The sequence below is a fragment of the Podarcis liolepis genome (genome assembly GCF_965112155.1).
Source record: "Podarcis liolepis genome assembly, chromosome: 3".
In the NCBI taxonomy this organism is placed as follows: domain Eukaryota; kingdom Metazoa; phylum Chordata; class Lepidosauria; order Squamata; family Lacertidae; genus Podarcis; species Podarcis liolepis.
The window spans coordinates 56919582-56933517 of record NC_139557.1 but is presented as its reverse complement, the minus strand read 5'-3'; positions in this window follow the sequence as shown (position 1 = coordinate 56933517).

Here is a 13936-nt window from a genome sequence, read left to right as displayed (position 1 = left end):
ATTTTCACTATATGACCTGACACAGACTGACTGCATGTAAAGGGATGCTAAAAAGTCCTTGTTAAGACTGAAGGGCCACGAAATACGATGTGGCATATCCTTGAGTGCATGGACACTTCCCCTGCCTGCCACCTGGTCTCCTTTCCTCATACGTGGACTGATGGAAGCAATGGAGAAAGAGCACACAGTCACACATAGAAAATGCCATGTTACAGCAACTAGGTTCAGCATATGGTCAGTGGCAGAGCTTCATGCTCTGGCACCGGGGGTGTGGCTGGTGCGTGTCCCAGGGGCCTGGCATGCCGCCCGCAGGGTTGTGGTGCACATCCTGGGGGTGTGGCACCCAGCGTGGGGACAGCCATGATGGCACCCCACTGGGATCGTACTGCTGAGGGCGGTGTGCTCCCCCGCCCCCTCTTCCTCTGCCAGTGTATATGGTCACAATTCAGAGGTAGAACACATGCTTGTCATGCCTAACACCTCTGTGGTTAAATGCAGTTTAAAGGATCCAGTACTTGGGAAGATGAAACGACCTCATTTGTAGGCCTTCAACTGGTGTGTCCCAACGCAGAGGCAGGTTGTGGAGTCATGCCTGTGGGACACAGGAAAGCCCTTCCCCTCTCAGGTCTAAATGGGTGGGCGGCCCAACTGATGAAGTGGTCAGGAGGAGTGAAGACACGAGTGGCCTGCTTAACCAGGCCTGCAGGGCTTTCTGCACTGCCCCATCTCCTCACAGTTTGGCCCAGTCCTAAGATTCCACAGGCTGTCACTCACAGAGGAGAAGGGGATGAAGAGGGGATAGTTTTTCTCCTCTTCATTCTGTGCCACTGACAGAAGGATGTGGGCAGCAGAGCAGGGTCAAAGGGAGAGAGACTTCTTCCACTTCATTCGCCTCTCCTCCAAAAGCAGCAGATTGGGGCAAGTTGTGGGGAGGGGGCAACTGTGAGGTAGTGATTGGCAACGGGGGTGGTGGTGATGGTGGATAAATGGTAGTGTTGAGGGTAGAAGAAGCTGTGAGGAAATAGGTTTGGAGCAGGGCCAGCCTGAGAGGCTTTGCTGCCACTGCCAAAGTCGCTGCCGGCTGCCAAAGCCACCTCCCCACCCCCAACTCCATAGCTGCCTTGGTAGGGGAGAAAAAGAGCCAGAGAGAAGCATGTGGCAGCAGTGGAGGAGAAGATGGGAACGAGCGGCACAGCACATTCCTCAAAGATCTGCCATTCCTCCCAACTGTCCCCCAGTCTGAGGCAACTGCCTCATGGGTTGGCCAGCCCTGTGGCCTGAACCCCTGGCCCACCTGGCAGCAAGTCAGTATGCCAAGTCCAAAGTTGAAAGTTTGGGGGTCAATTTACACAAGCAAAGTCCAAATGGCAGGAAATGACACAGCACCTCAGCTCTGTTGCATTTTAAACTTGGCTTGCTGATTATATGCACCCTCACCTGATCCAAGCCTACTCCAGGTGAGGAATCACACCCCTCCTCCCAGGGCTAGTGAGCCCCACCTGGCCAGCTAAGGAACTGGGCTGTGAGCCCTTGCCTGCCTCACTCTCCTAGGGCACCCCTTCTGCTCATCTCCATGATCCCACCATATCTGTGGAGACAGGGGCCCCTCTGACTCTGGTGATGGGTCCTGCAGCTCTGGTTCCTGTGCCCTGACCTCCATCCCTTTGCCATCCTCTGTGACCCTGTGAGTACTTCCTATACCAACCTCTCCCACACCCATGCCCAGCTTGCCCCAATGTGTCCCAGTCTTGGCTACACCCCTCGCCGGGATCCTCCTCCTCCTCATGTTTGTCCTGCCAGTTCATGACACCCTGGTTTGGAGGAGTTGTGTGAGAGAAGTGAACAAGGGAGTCAAGGCAGCCTGTGGTGCTGGGAGCTAAGCTGCTGCCTCTGCATCAGGGAGCTATCCTGGAGAGAAACATTTCCTTTGCCACTTGGAGGCTGCCTCTGATGCTGGGATTCACCTTCCCCACCCCTCCCTGCCTTTCCCCCTTGTTGGCATTGTGGGACAGCACCTCCCCCCCCCCTGCTGCGCCATGACCCAACAAAGGAACTGAGTTCCAAGGGCCTTTCCCAGCTGGCGCAACCTCTAAATGGTCTTCGCTGTAGCTGGAGAAGTGGATCGTAGCCCTCTTTGCCTTGGGTTGTTCCCAAATAGGTATACTCCAACAGGTGGTCTGGTGGTTCAATGGTTATGCCGAAGACTGTGCCAAACATCCACATCTGTAATCAATAAAGGTGTGGCTAGCTTTGACCCAAATCAATGTTGTCCTGGGAGTCAGGCTTTGTGGGAGAGGAGATGCCTTGTCCAGGCAAGTAGGCCTTACTGGAAGGGGGTGAGAATGGGGGAGAAAGGGGGAATGGGATGTATGAAGGAACGGGGGCCTAATGAGTATGCTCCAAAGGAGAATTTGGGGGACCCCCTAAAAAGGAAACTAGTGAGAGTAGGCTAAAGGGGGGATAGTGGGGGCTGGAGAATAGAGACACGGAGAAGGAAAATTGAGTGTATTAAGAAGATCAGTCATTGTGGAGGTGGGGAAACAATGGGTGAGGGGAAGACACTCTGCACATGTTTAGAGGAGGCTCTTTTGAGTAGACATGATTAGGTTGCTTGTCATACCTGGATAGGAGCTCCGTGTTCACTTAGGTTTCCTAGGGGGAAAAAACATGGATGCAAGAGTTAAAAGTTATATCACAATTAAAATATGGGAAGAGGACAAAGCTAGTACCTGAAGGACAACTGTTAAAATGTCTATTGGTTAAGTGATGGGCACAACGCAATACAGTATGCCAACTCAAATTGCTGCTACACGGTCATTTGCCTTCCACAGTATAAAGTAGATGTGGTGTTTATTGTTGAACTAGATTTATGCTCACGTCAAATGGAAAATACTTTCACACTATTATCCTGGGGACAGTGGGGAGTGGGGAAGGAGATGGTTGAAATCCCCTTGGGGGATGGAGCAGGGAAATGGGGAAAGAGCTCAGCAGCCCCTCTGCTGATCCTCTTTCTAAACAGCACCACCCCAAAGCTGCTATTTTAAGCAAAATCTTGGATTTGATCACATGCATCTGCATCTAACATCGAGATGCAGGCTGTAACAGCATAATTGGATATGTTGAAAAGCATTTAAATAAAGAGAATTATTATCCCAAGTGAAGATTATTAGCAATCTTGGGTTAGGAACAGCTACCCTTCAATGTATTTGTTTCCAGTCTAATTCTGATTACAGTTTTCCGTTCTAGTTGTGTAGTTCATTCAGACACAGCGATGACCTCTGGGCTCATGTGAGCTGCTAGCAGAAAAAGGACACCAGATAAAAAGGGCACATTGTCTTGAATTCTACTGTTCAATATGCTGCAGTTTTGGCGTACTGGAAAAAGAGTAAGGGGAATGACTGGTCACGTGTCAGTTTAGGGTCACCTTATTAACCATAATAAACCGGACTTGATAACATAAATCCAACCCATACATTTCTATGGCAGCCATTTAATTTTGGCGAAAGTGTTTCCATGCATGACCACATTAAAAATGCAATCTGTTCTTTGTCCTTTCCAGCAGAAGTATTGGGGTTGTGCAGTGAATCCTTAAAGCATGCTTTGGGATTATATTAATGCACAGACCTTTGAGACAAGCACAGGCTTGTTTCCAGAAAGAATGAAATAGTAGAAAGCTTGGAGAAAAATAATGGGCCATTCTGAATAACAGACATTGCTGATGGAAATGACCTTTTCAGGTAAAAAGATATCCCAGCAGGTTATATGAAAGACAGCCCCCATCTTATGTTCTAGCTAGGCAAAAGTAGCTGGCTATATGCTTTCTCGTGCCCTTCGCACCAGGGCTTAATTTTAGGTGGAGGGTTGCAGCAAGATGGATTACTAGCGTCTTCCAGAACTCAGAGGCATACCTAGGCTCCCTTGTGCACTTTGCAAGGAGCTGTATCGGCGACCCCCTCCCATGAAAAAAAAAACACTTTACTGCAATAGCCACATTAGAAATTACTGCATTTTATGTGACCCAATACTTTAAGCATCTGGAATGAGGGCAAGGCGAGGAGAAGGAATGAAAATATTTGCAGACCCCAAAGAATATGTGTTTTTACTAGAACAGCAGAACAAACACCCTTATTTGCATATGAAGTGGAGGTTCATAATTTTCAGTTATAAGGAAAAGGATGGAAATTATGAGGAGGTTTTATTTTAAAAAATGGTTGGCATTTGAACTCTCTATATAGGGATGATGGTCACAGTACAATATTATTATTATTATTATTATTATTATTATTATTATTAAAATGTTACTTTTTCTTGCCAAAGGCAACTCAAAGCAATTTACAACCAATATATTGTTATATAGAGAATGGAATAGATGGGTGCAAGCAGATGTTTCCTTTCCTTTCTTCTTTCTTGTGTTGCTGCAGGCTGCTTTTGTTTCTGCTGTTATCATTACCTAGCTTAATATTTGTTTAGTAATTATTAAAGGTAAAGGTACCCCTGCCCATACAGGCCAGTCATGTCCGACTCTAGGGTTGCGCGCTCATCTCGCTTAAGAGGCCAGGAGCCGGCGCCGTCCGAAGACACTTCCCGGTCACATGGCCAGCGTGACGAAGCTGCTCTGGCGAGCCAGCACTAGCGCAGCACACGGAAACGCCGTTTACCTTCCCGCTATAAAGCGGTCCCTATTTATCTATTTGCACTTAGGAGTGCTTTTGAATTGCTAGGTGAGCTGGGACCGAACGACGGGAGCTCACCCCGCCGCGGGGATTCAAACCGCCGACCATACGAGCAGCAAGTCCTAGGCACTGAGGTTTTACCCACAGCGCCACCCACGTCCCTTATTAGGGTTGTGCAAATCAATTTGGTCAAATCTTGTTTCCTAAACTAAATTTAGACAATTCATGCAAAATCCAGACGGGGTTGCCCTGAGTTGATCCAGAGCAATCTGGAACTCAAAATACTCTCAAAAGAAGCCAGACTCCAGATTGTAGCAAAACATGAAAACAACACCATTTAAGGAAAATTCCAGGAGGGAGGAGAAGAGCTTGACTTCAATCATTGAGGGTCTCACCCAACACTGTGCAACCACAGTGCTTGCAAGGAAGAATGTGCTTGTGGAGGGGGGAAATAGGTATACTGCTGTGTCCTGTTTTCTGTGGTTGTCTTTATTAGTTGCTTATCATTTTTGTTTCAGTTAGACTTGTGAGTACATTGTACACAGTCCAGTACACTGGACACAGTCCATTCTTAGCAGCACACATTACAGTGTAATATTGCATATACAATATACACAGTCAGTATATATAAACACGCACATATACTTTCTCTTTCTGGCTTGCTGCCACTTCTGCCACCACCTCTGCTGCATTTCAGTGTGATGGCTCAACTCTCCTTGCTATTTCAGCAATGTCATATGGATTCTGTGCTTTTGCCTTTTCTGACTGCCTGGGACCAGTTTCTGTGAAGCAGCAGGGCTGGACGCTTTGTCATGTCATGATGTGCCAGCTCCAAGTTCCGGTGAATAATGCCAAGTTCATAAAGGTATTGCATAGCCAACCGTATCTGATAGAAATAAAACATGGAGGTCACTTCGTTTAATCTTGATGGGCACAGATCCTTGCCAAACAAGCTTCTTGCCTTCCATAAATTCCAAGAGAATGTAAAGTCTTCTTTTTCTTCAAAGAAGTCTTTTTATCTTGATTAGGCAGGGATGGTCAACCTTCTTCAAAATCTCCAGGCTGTTTCCACATTAAAAGGCTTGTCCTGATTCTCTGGTGAAACCTCTGTCATAAACCTTCACTGACTTATTTCATTCATGCAGCCTTTGTTGCAGGTGTCTTCAAAGGCTGACTTGACTTCTCCACATGCAACACTGCCAAGAATCTTTGGATATGATACACTGGTTCCTGAGCTCTTAAGGGATGCTCTTACTGATGATCATCGGAGAACAATGCAGTCAAGGAGGGTATGACTTCATCGGTGTGCCCAAGGACCTTTCCACTGAAGAAAGTCTCCCTTAACAGGGATGCTCTTGGTTTTGGCAGCAATTGTCCAGTCCACTCACTGACCATACCTTTTAGATCATAGCAGTTCCTCAAATTGTACACAGTAGCTGCACCCCACCCCACCTAACTGCTTTTCAGTGCAGTTCTTCAACTTTGAACTCAGGAGACTTCCGTGTCTCACACAAGCACAGTGTCCACACTGTTAAAGGGACTTCTGTGCCTGTCTGGCAACACTGTCTTCCTCAGACTCGGTTCCCTACTGCTCCTCTGCCTTCCCATCTTTTGGTGCAACAATCAAAGTCTGCACTTAGGAGATGCTAGCCTGTCTGGCATGCCTGTCTGTCTTTGACTTAGCTGCCTGGGAGATGCAGCTGCACCATTCAATTGATTTCATTTTTTTACAACTTTATGAAACAGCCCAAACTGGAGCACTTACAATAGCAGTAAATTGAAGGTTTTTATTTGTATTTACAACAGCAGCAACAAAATTTAGAAGTGGCTAGCATGTAAATACCTGGATCCACTTGTATGCAATTGGGCACGATTAATTCCGTCTTGAGGGGCTACCATGTCTCCAAATTTAATGCACTTATGTGAAAAACAGATTTGGAGTTCCATATCGTCATTCATATCCAGGGTCTGAATTGGATCTGGGTCGATCTGAACTGAATTAGGTCCCAGTCCAGGGGTGTCAACTTGAATAAAATATTGGGGGTGGGGGACTCAAGCCCCACCCTGCATAATCAATTACAAGATGTGGTGTGCACACACCATTTGAATGGCCATGCCCATCAATTATTTTTTTGGGGGGCAGTCCCTCAAATATTTTATTGGGGGGATGAAGGGACCTTGGCCACTAGGAGTTGGCGCCTATGGCCCAATCCAAATTACTTAATCATCCTCTTAATTGGATTGGGACAGGGGCATGCACAACCCTAGTAATAATTTTAGATTGAATGGCATGCAAGTGATGGAAAGCATTAACAAAATTGAATCTATCTGTCCACCTCTGCCAAACACACACATTATAGCAGTGTAGCAAGATGTAACCTAGAGGGACCTATCTGAGAACTTCACTTAATACTCCATGCAAAGATGTGTAATGATCTCCATCAGCCACTATTTGTAATCAAATGCACCTTTCAGACATGTCAATTTGGGGCAGAGAATTGGGAGGCAGCAATGGGAAACGTGTAAATGGATCCACAACCCTTTCCCCACTCACTGCTTCTCTGTTGCTGCAAATTGTCCTGTCCAGAAGAAGCTTTTACTTAGATATAGGGGACTATTTTGGGGACTATTAACAAGCTTTTGCATTGCTCACAAATGTATTTAATTCCAAGAAAGAAAGAAAGAAAGAAAGAAAGAAAGAAAGAAAGGCTATTATTAATCTATCTTTTTCTTCAGATGAGTCTTATTTGTTCAGATGGGGCTGCTCAGGATAAAGGTAATTCTTGCCATGCTGGCCAAAGAGAGTACTGGGGATTAATATGGAATGCAAATAGTCAGCCTCTGCTGCTGCTGCTGCTGCATTCATGAGAGGCCTCTACTTTTCATAGTTCTGGAACACGTGAAATCAAATGGTAAGTTTGCCAGCTTCCCTTGATACCTTTGGATAAAATTGTTACATGAGAGAATACATTTATCACAGCAGGATGGAGACACAAACCATAGGATGTCTCTCATGTGGCAATTCAGACCCTCGGCAACGATCTGATCAAGAAAATGCTTGGATCAAAACTCTATAGGCATTCATCTGACCATGTCCAGGTTGTTCCACTTTGGATAATTACCTGCCTCTTCAATTAGCCTCACTGGAAGAAGAAAAAAACCTCATGAGCTCAATATGAGCTATGTGAGTAGGGAGAGTGTTGAGACGAATTGGATCAGGGATAAATGGTCATGTTAGAACTTCAAGGCTTAGCTTTAATTTGTGTTCCAGTTAGTATTTCTAAATGCCCCCTAAAAATTTCCCAGTCTCCTTCCCCATCCATCTCTCATTCTCTGATAATTTGTTCCTGCATAAACCTGAATGATAGATAACTACTCCATTCTGTAATCTTTTTCCAATGGCAAATTATCACTGTGGGTGCCAAAAAGCAACACTGAGCATCCCTTGAAACACGAACCCTCCGTCTCTAATTCTGCATGTAATGGAATAACTAGAATTAGCAATAAGTAGACCCTTTAAAACAATTGGGTGGAAAAGAACACTAGCTCATCAGCAGAAGGGTTTGTATGATTTATGGAGCTCTCAGAGGCATGAAACCCCAGAACCCAATGTTAGCCAAAGTGCAGTTTGATAACTGGAATACATAATAAGAATATCACTCAGCTTAATAAAAAGCAAGAGGTGTGATGTGTTTATATCTCTGGATCCATAGGTCTCTGGATGAATTTGAAGTCAAATGCAAAATCCAGCATCTTAAAAGTTGGTAAGCCTTCTTGCTTTTCTCAACATTTGCAGGTGTGGAAGGCTGTGGTGATTTGGTGAGCATCCCTCAAAGCATGTATTAATTTTATTGCTAAGCAAATGTGGTACAGTATCACTTAGCCAACTGACTTGGATGTCCACACAGTATTAGACTATTGGAATGATTAGATAAATAGGAACAATAACTGTATGTGTAGTTTTCCTGCATAGCTGTGTAGGTTTAAGGATCTCTTAGCTATGACCGGTCCAGATGTCCTATTCCTTCTGTGTTGGGGTGTGGCATTCCATTACAAAAAGACTTGTAATTTTATGGTGCTATTTCTTGCCCACTGAGTTGGCAAAGAACTCTTGCACATAGGGCAGACTGTAAGGTTCAATATAGTGCATAGATGGATTCCATCCTCTGTTTAATAGATAATGCTTCAGTTTATCTGAGAAGAGTGCTGATACAGAATAATGGGAGAATGATACAAGCTTCTTCCCTCTTGCACTCAGGCTCCATTGTAAACTAGTTTCTCCATTGTTACAGGGGGAAAATCTCATAAATCAGCTCTCAGCATGCTCAAACACTCATACAAAGGATCCAGTTCACACTGGAAGCTAATGGCATGATGAAAGGAAACCATTTGCACAACTCTCTCACAGAGACACTGCAGCAGTGCAGTGGACTGCACCTTGCATAAACTGCACAGTCTGTGCTGAGTGAAACCATTTGTTCATCTAACTTCTGTTTTATTTGATGGTGTCTTCCAATGTTCTCAGCCGGAGGTCTTCCCACTCCTATTGCAGACTGAGATGCCAGGGATTGAATTTTGGACCATGTACCCGGCCACTGAGCAATGGCCACTATTTCTGGGTGGGAGAATGTAGGGGACATATTTAGATTCTATTTTCTGCTACCATCACATCCAAAGCCCTGATGTTTGCACCAGCAAGGCAATGGGAGAAGGAGGGGAAAGGAAACTTCTGATTTTTGCTTTACTAGCCAAATCCAAGCTGGTGCTGCAAGGGGGCCTGGATCTGGCCAGTTGCTGGTAGGTGGACTGGCTTAGGATCCACTTGTGGACCCTTGGTCCTCCCTCCCCTCCCCTCCCCCAACCCCCCCATTTCAGAAGTTTACAATGGCTACCACTGGTGTGGGATATGGTGGCAGTAGCTTCTTCCATGTATTCAGTGAGTGCAGTGGGGCCTTGTGGGGCCTCCTTCCCCCACTGGTGGAGCTGAGCACAGCTGGGTGGATATAAATTCTCTTCTGCATTCTAACATCCTTGAGCATGGTGGTTCAGGAACTGGGGTTGCTCTGCAAGATATTATCCCCTGTTCCAGAAGGTCTCATACCCTGGGCTTTGGGAAGCACAGGTGGGCTACAGAAGATACAGGACAGAGTCTTTAAAACCAAACACTTTAGGATCCTTCATATCTGAGCTATGACCAGTCCAGAAGTCCAGTGCCTTCCATCTTTGAGTAAAGCAATGCACTAGGAAGAGGTCTGTAATTGCAGAGGCCACTACTGAACACAACCTTATAGCTTTTGGACTCGAACATCTGACAACACATGCTAAATGAGTGGCAACTGAAAGGTGGATATCTAGGGATGTATCCAATCAAGGCCTTGCACTAGCATAGGAACATTGAAAAGTAAGAGCAGCCTGGTGGATCAGGCCAATGGACCATCTAGTCCACCATCCTCTTCTCACAGCGCTCAACCAGATCCCTGTGGGAAACCTGCAAGCAGGACCCGAGCACCAGAGCACTCTTCCTTCCTGTGGTTTCCAGCAACTGACATTCAGAAGTATTGCTGCACTTGGCCATGGAGGCAGAGCATAATTATCATGTCTAGTAGCTACTGGTAGCTTTCTCCTCCATGAATTTGTCCAATCCTCTTTTAAAGGCACCCAAGGAGCATAAAGTGCTTCCACTCACACAAGGGGGCTCATCCAATTTTTGCCTACCTACCCCCAACACAGTCCATAGCCTGTCCTGTTCTACTGATGATCACATACAGTTGGGATACTGGGGAGCTTTTACCTTTGGGTTTTGTGAGTTCCAGTATTTATTCCTATGATGAAAAAAAAATAGCATTCTAATATTTGTAAGATCCACCCCCCCACACCAATTAAGAAATGTATGGCAATTCACTACAATAACCATCTCTTTATACAGCTGCAGGATTGCTAATCATGCCTGGAAGAGTATCAGTGTCAATTTATTAAAGCATCAAAAATCAAAACAGAGAGGAGTTTGCCATAGCCTCAAATGTACTATGGCTAATTGGTCCTTGCCACAACAACAACCTGTGAGGAAATGAAGCAATTATATTAATTTTAGAAATGCCAGGAACGGTTTGAGTGACTCTTCTGAGGTCGCACAAAGGAGGCAAAGGGCAAGGGTGATCTTATTAATCGCAACACTCCGGCTCCTATTTCCTTGGCTGATCTACTGCGTGACTCTGGGGGTTGGGAATTATATGGTTTTGGTTACTTGCCAGGATTCAATTACTGAAAACAAAAGCTCCAGGGAGCCTGCAAACAGTCTGTACAAATGGTTGCTTTGCAAACCCCATGAATGCACCAGCCCTTTTGCTCTGTGCCTCTAATGGCTCCCAAGATGAGGCAGAGTGGAATGCAGCAGGTTGATTATGTGGACTTCTTTTATTTGATGAAAAATATACTTTGCATTACAGGCAGAGGCAGATCTCTCTTTTCTGTGCACTCTGCCTTGTATATGTAAGCTGCAATATTAATCAAGTGCCCCTCCTTATTACCCTCTGAAGTAATGAAAATACAGTGGTACCTCGGGTTACATACGCTTCAGGTTACATACACTTCAGGTTACAGACTCCGCTAACCCAGAAATATTACCTCGGGTTAAGAATTTTGCTTCAGGATGAGAACAGAAATCGTGCTCTGGCAGCGTGGCAGCAGCAGGAGGCCCCATTAGCTAAAGTGGTGCTTCAGGTTAAGAACAGTTTCAGGTTAAGAACGGACCTCCGGAACGAATTAAGTACTTAACCCGAGGTGCCACTGTACAAGAAGAATGCCTCACTTTTAGGTAATCTGGGGGGAGGAAAAACAACTTTAATGGTGCAATCAGCTTGGTCATTTGTTGAAGAGCTTCTTTCCACACCAACTGATCTGGACCCTGTGGTAGGTGTGTGAGGGGGTGGGGGTGGGACTCTTCTCTTTGTCTTGCTGGTGACCCACTAGGGCACTGGGATCGGATGGGCTTCTAATCACCTCAAAGCATTGAAGCTTTTTTGGGAGGGAGGGAGGCAAGCATTGAAGAAGAAGAAAGAACCAGAATAACTGAGACAGAACTAGCCTCTGCCCATCTGAACTGTGGTAATTAGTTACATTCCATCACATGCTGTTATGCTTTACTTACATGTGATTAATTTCACACTTTTGCGTTCTGCCTTTGGCTGACAATCTCCTCAGTCTTGGTGCTTGACAGAATCATTCTGGTTTTCCCCCTTGGTCTTAAAACTCAACAAATGAAACCCGCCCAATAAAGTACTGACATATAAAATGATGTTGAATTTAAAGGAGGGGAGAGAAGAAATTCCATAATGGATAATTGTCACCCGTAAAAAAAAAGTAGCCCAAAGGAGGTTAGAAAGAACTCATGCTTCAGTGTCGGTGCATGTGCTGCATGCAGAAAGTGCCAAGTTCGATCTTGGCCTCTTCAGTTAAAGGATCTTGGGTAGCAGAACTGAAGAAAGACCTTTGCCAGAGTCCTTGAAGAGCCACTTTCAGCCTTGACTTGGTATAAAGTATCTTCCCATGTGCATGGATGGGGGGGATGTTTGTTTTTCACTTCAGCATGCTCTCCGATATCCAGGGCTGCAGGAGTCAAACTTTTCTAGGAAGAAGAAAAGCGAGAGAACAGAGTCTCTGGTTCAAGTGTGCCAGTGTCTTCTAATTTTTGCTGTGTACTCAAATCATAAAGCTGAAGCTAGAAGAACAGAATTCATCCGTACCTGTAATCTGCCTAAAGTTCATTTATACCTACCTATCCACTTAGGAACATCAAATAAATGCCACAAAACCTCTATGTTCCAAACCCCTATTCTTCTTCCAGATTCAAGATTTCAAGGCCTGTGAAGTTTTGGAGCCGTGGGGAGCACATGCCAGTTAGTGACATTATGGGGATTAAGGAGTAATTAAAACAATTAAGGGACAGCCCCGAGAAGCACAGAAATGTCAAACTATTTTCCACTGCGCCATGCTGAGATACTTAGGAGAACAAATAATTGCGTTTTAAGGCAAAGGGGGAGTCAATTAAAGTAGAACACATTCAATTTCACTTTACAAATCCTCACCTTTTCCTAATTCTTTGTTGGGAGCCTCAAGGAATGGAACATTGCCCTACTAGGAAAGGTAGTTTGATTTACAGATTTCAAACCTTAAGTTAAGAATGGAGAGAAGCCTGACAAATGTGGATGGTTAGATGCAATGTCAAAATGGATATTTGCTTAGAAGTGTATTGGGAGAACATTGCTCTGAATAATTTACACTGTGCGGGAAAATCGACAAATTAAAGCTAGCAACCATTGCTTTCACCGGAGCCTTTAAAAAACTTCCGCATCCACCTTTAATGTGAGGGAAGAGTTTGATTAAACATGGATGAACATGAAAAAACACATACACCCCCCCCCTCGATTCAGTTTTGTGCTTGGCAAATAGAGGAATTTTCCTCAATGAAATTTTATTCCAGGCCCAGCTCAGTTTCTATTGAACTCCAGATGACATCACTGAGAATCTAAAACATACCCAGAATCCTGTCAATGGGTCATGGAGCCTGCCCAACTGCTCACTTCCCTCTTGCTGGCCTCTGGATGGTTATAATAGTGGAAACAGCATCAACAGCAACTGGGAAGACTGCCTCTGACTATCTGGGAATCACAGGTGGACGGAATGCTGTGGTGCTCATGTCCGGCTTGCAGGCTTCCCATAGGCATCTGGGTAGCACCATGAGAGCAGGATACTGGACTAGAGGGGCACTGGCATGATGCAGCAGGCCAGTGGTCTATTATGGTCTTATGTCAGTGCTATTGAAGTCCAACAACATGTGGAGGACCAAAGGTTCACCACCACCACTGATGTCAAGCCCAGCTGCGTCCTCCTACCTTGTGTTCATACAACTACTGAAGAAAAAGCTTTCACAGACTCACAAAACTAAGGGATGCAAGTCCATGATCATGACAATATTTATTGTTAGTTTATATGGGGCAGCAAAATACATATCCCTTCATTTCTGGATTCTAGTGATAGCTCTTTATATTGTTATAGGTTTGAGGGTGCTGGGAAGAAGAGGAAGGGAGAGAACAAAGTGAGAGCTCCATCTTGGGCAGGCTGCAAGAGATGCCTTGGACTCCAGCGCTGCACTGTTGTGGGGAACAAGCCCCTCTTGCTGTAAGATCTGGACTCCCTCCATCCTAACCCAGGTGCAAATATGTGATGAAATCATATTCCTTAAAGCTGCAGCCACATCCACTGCA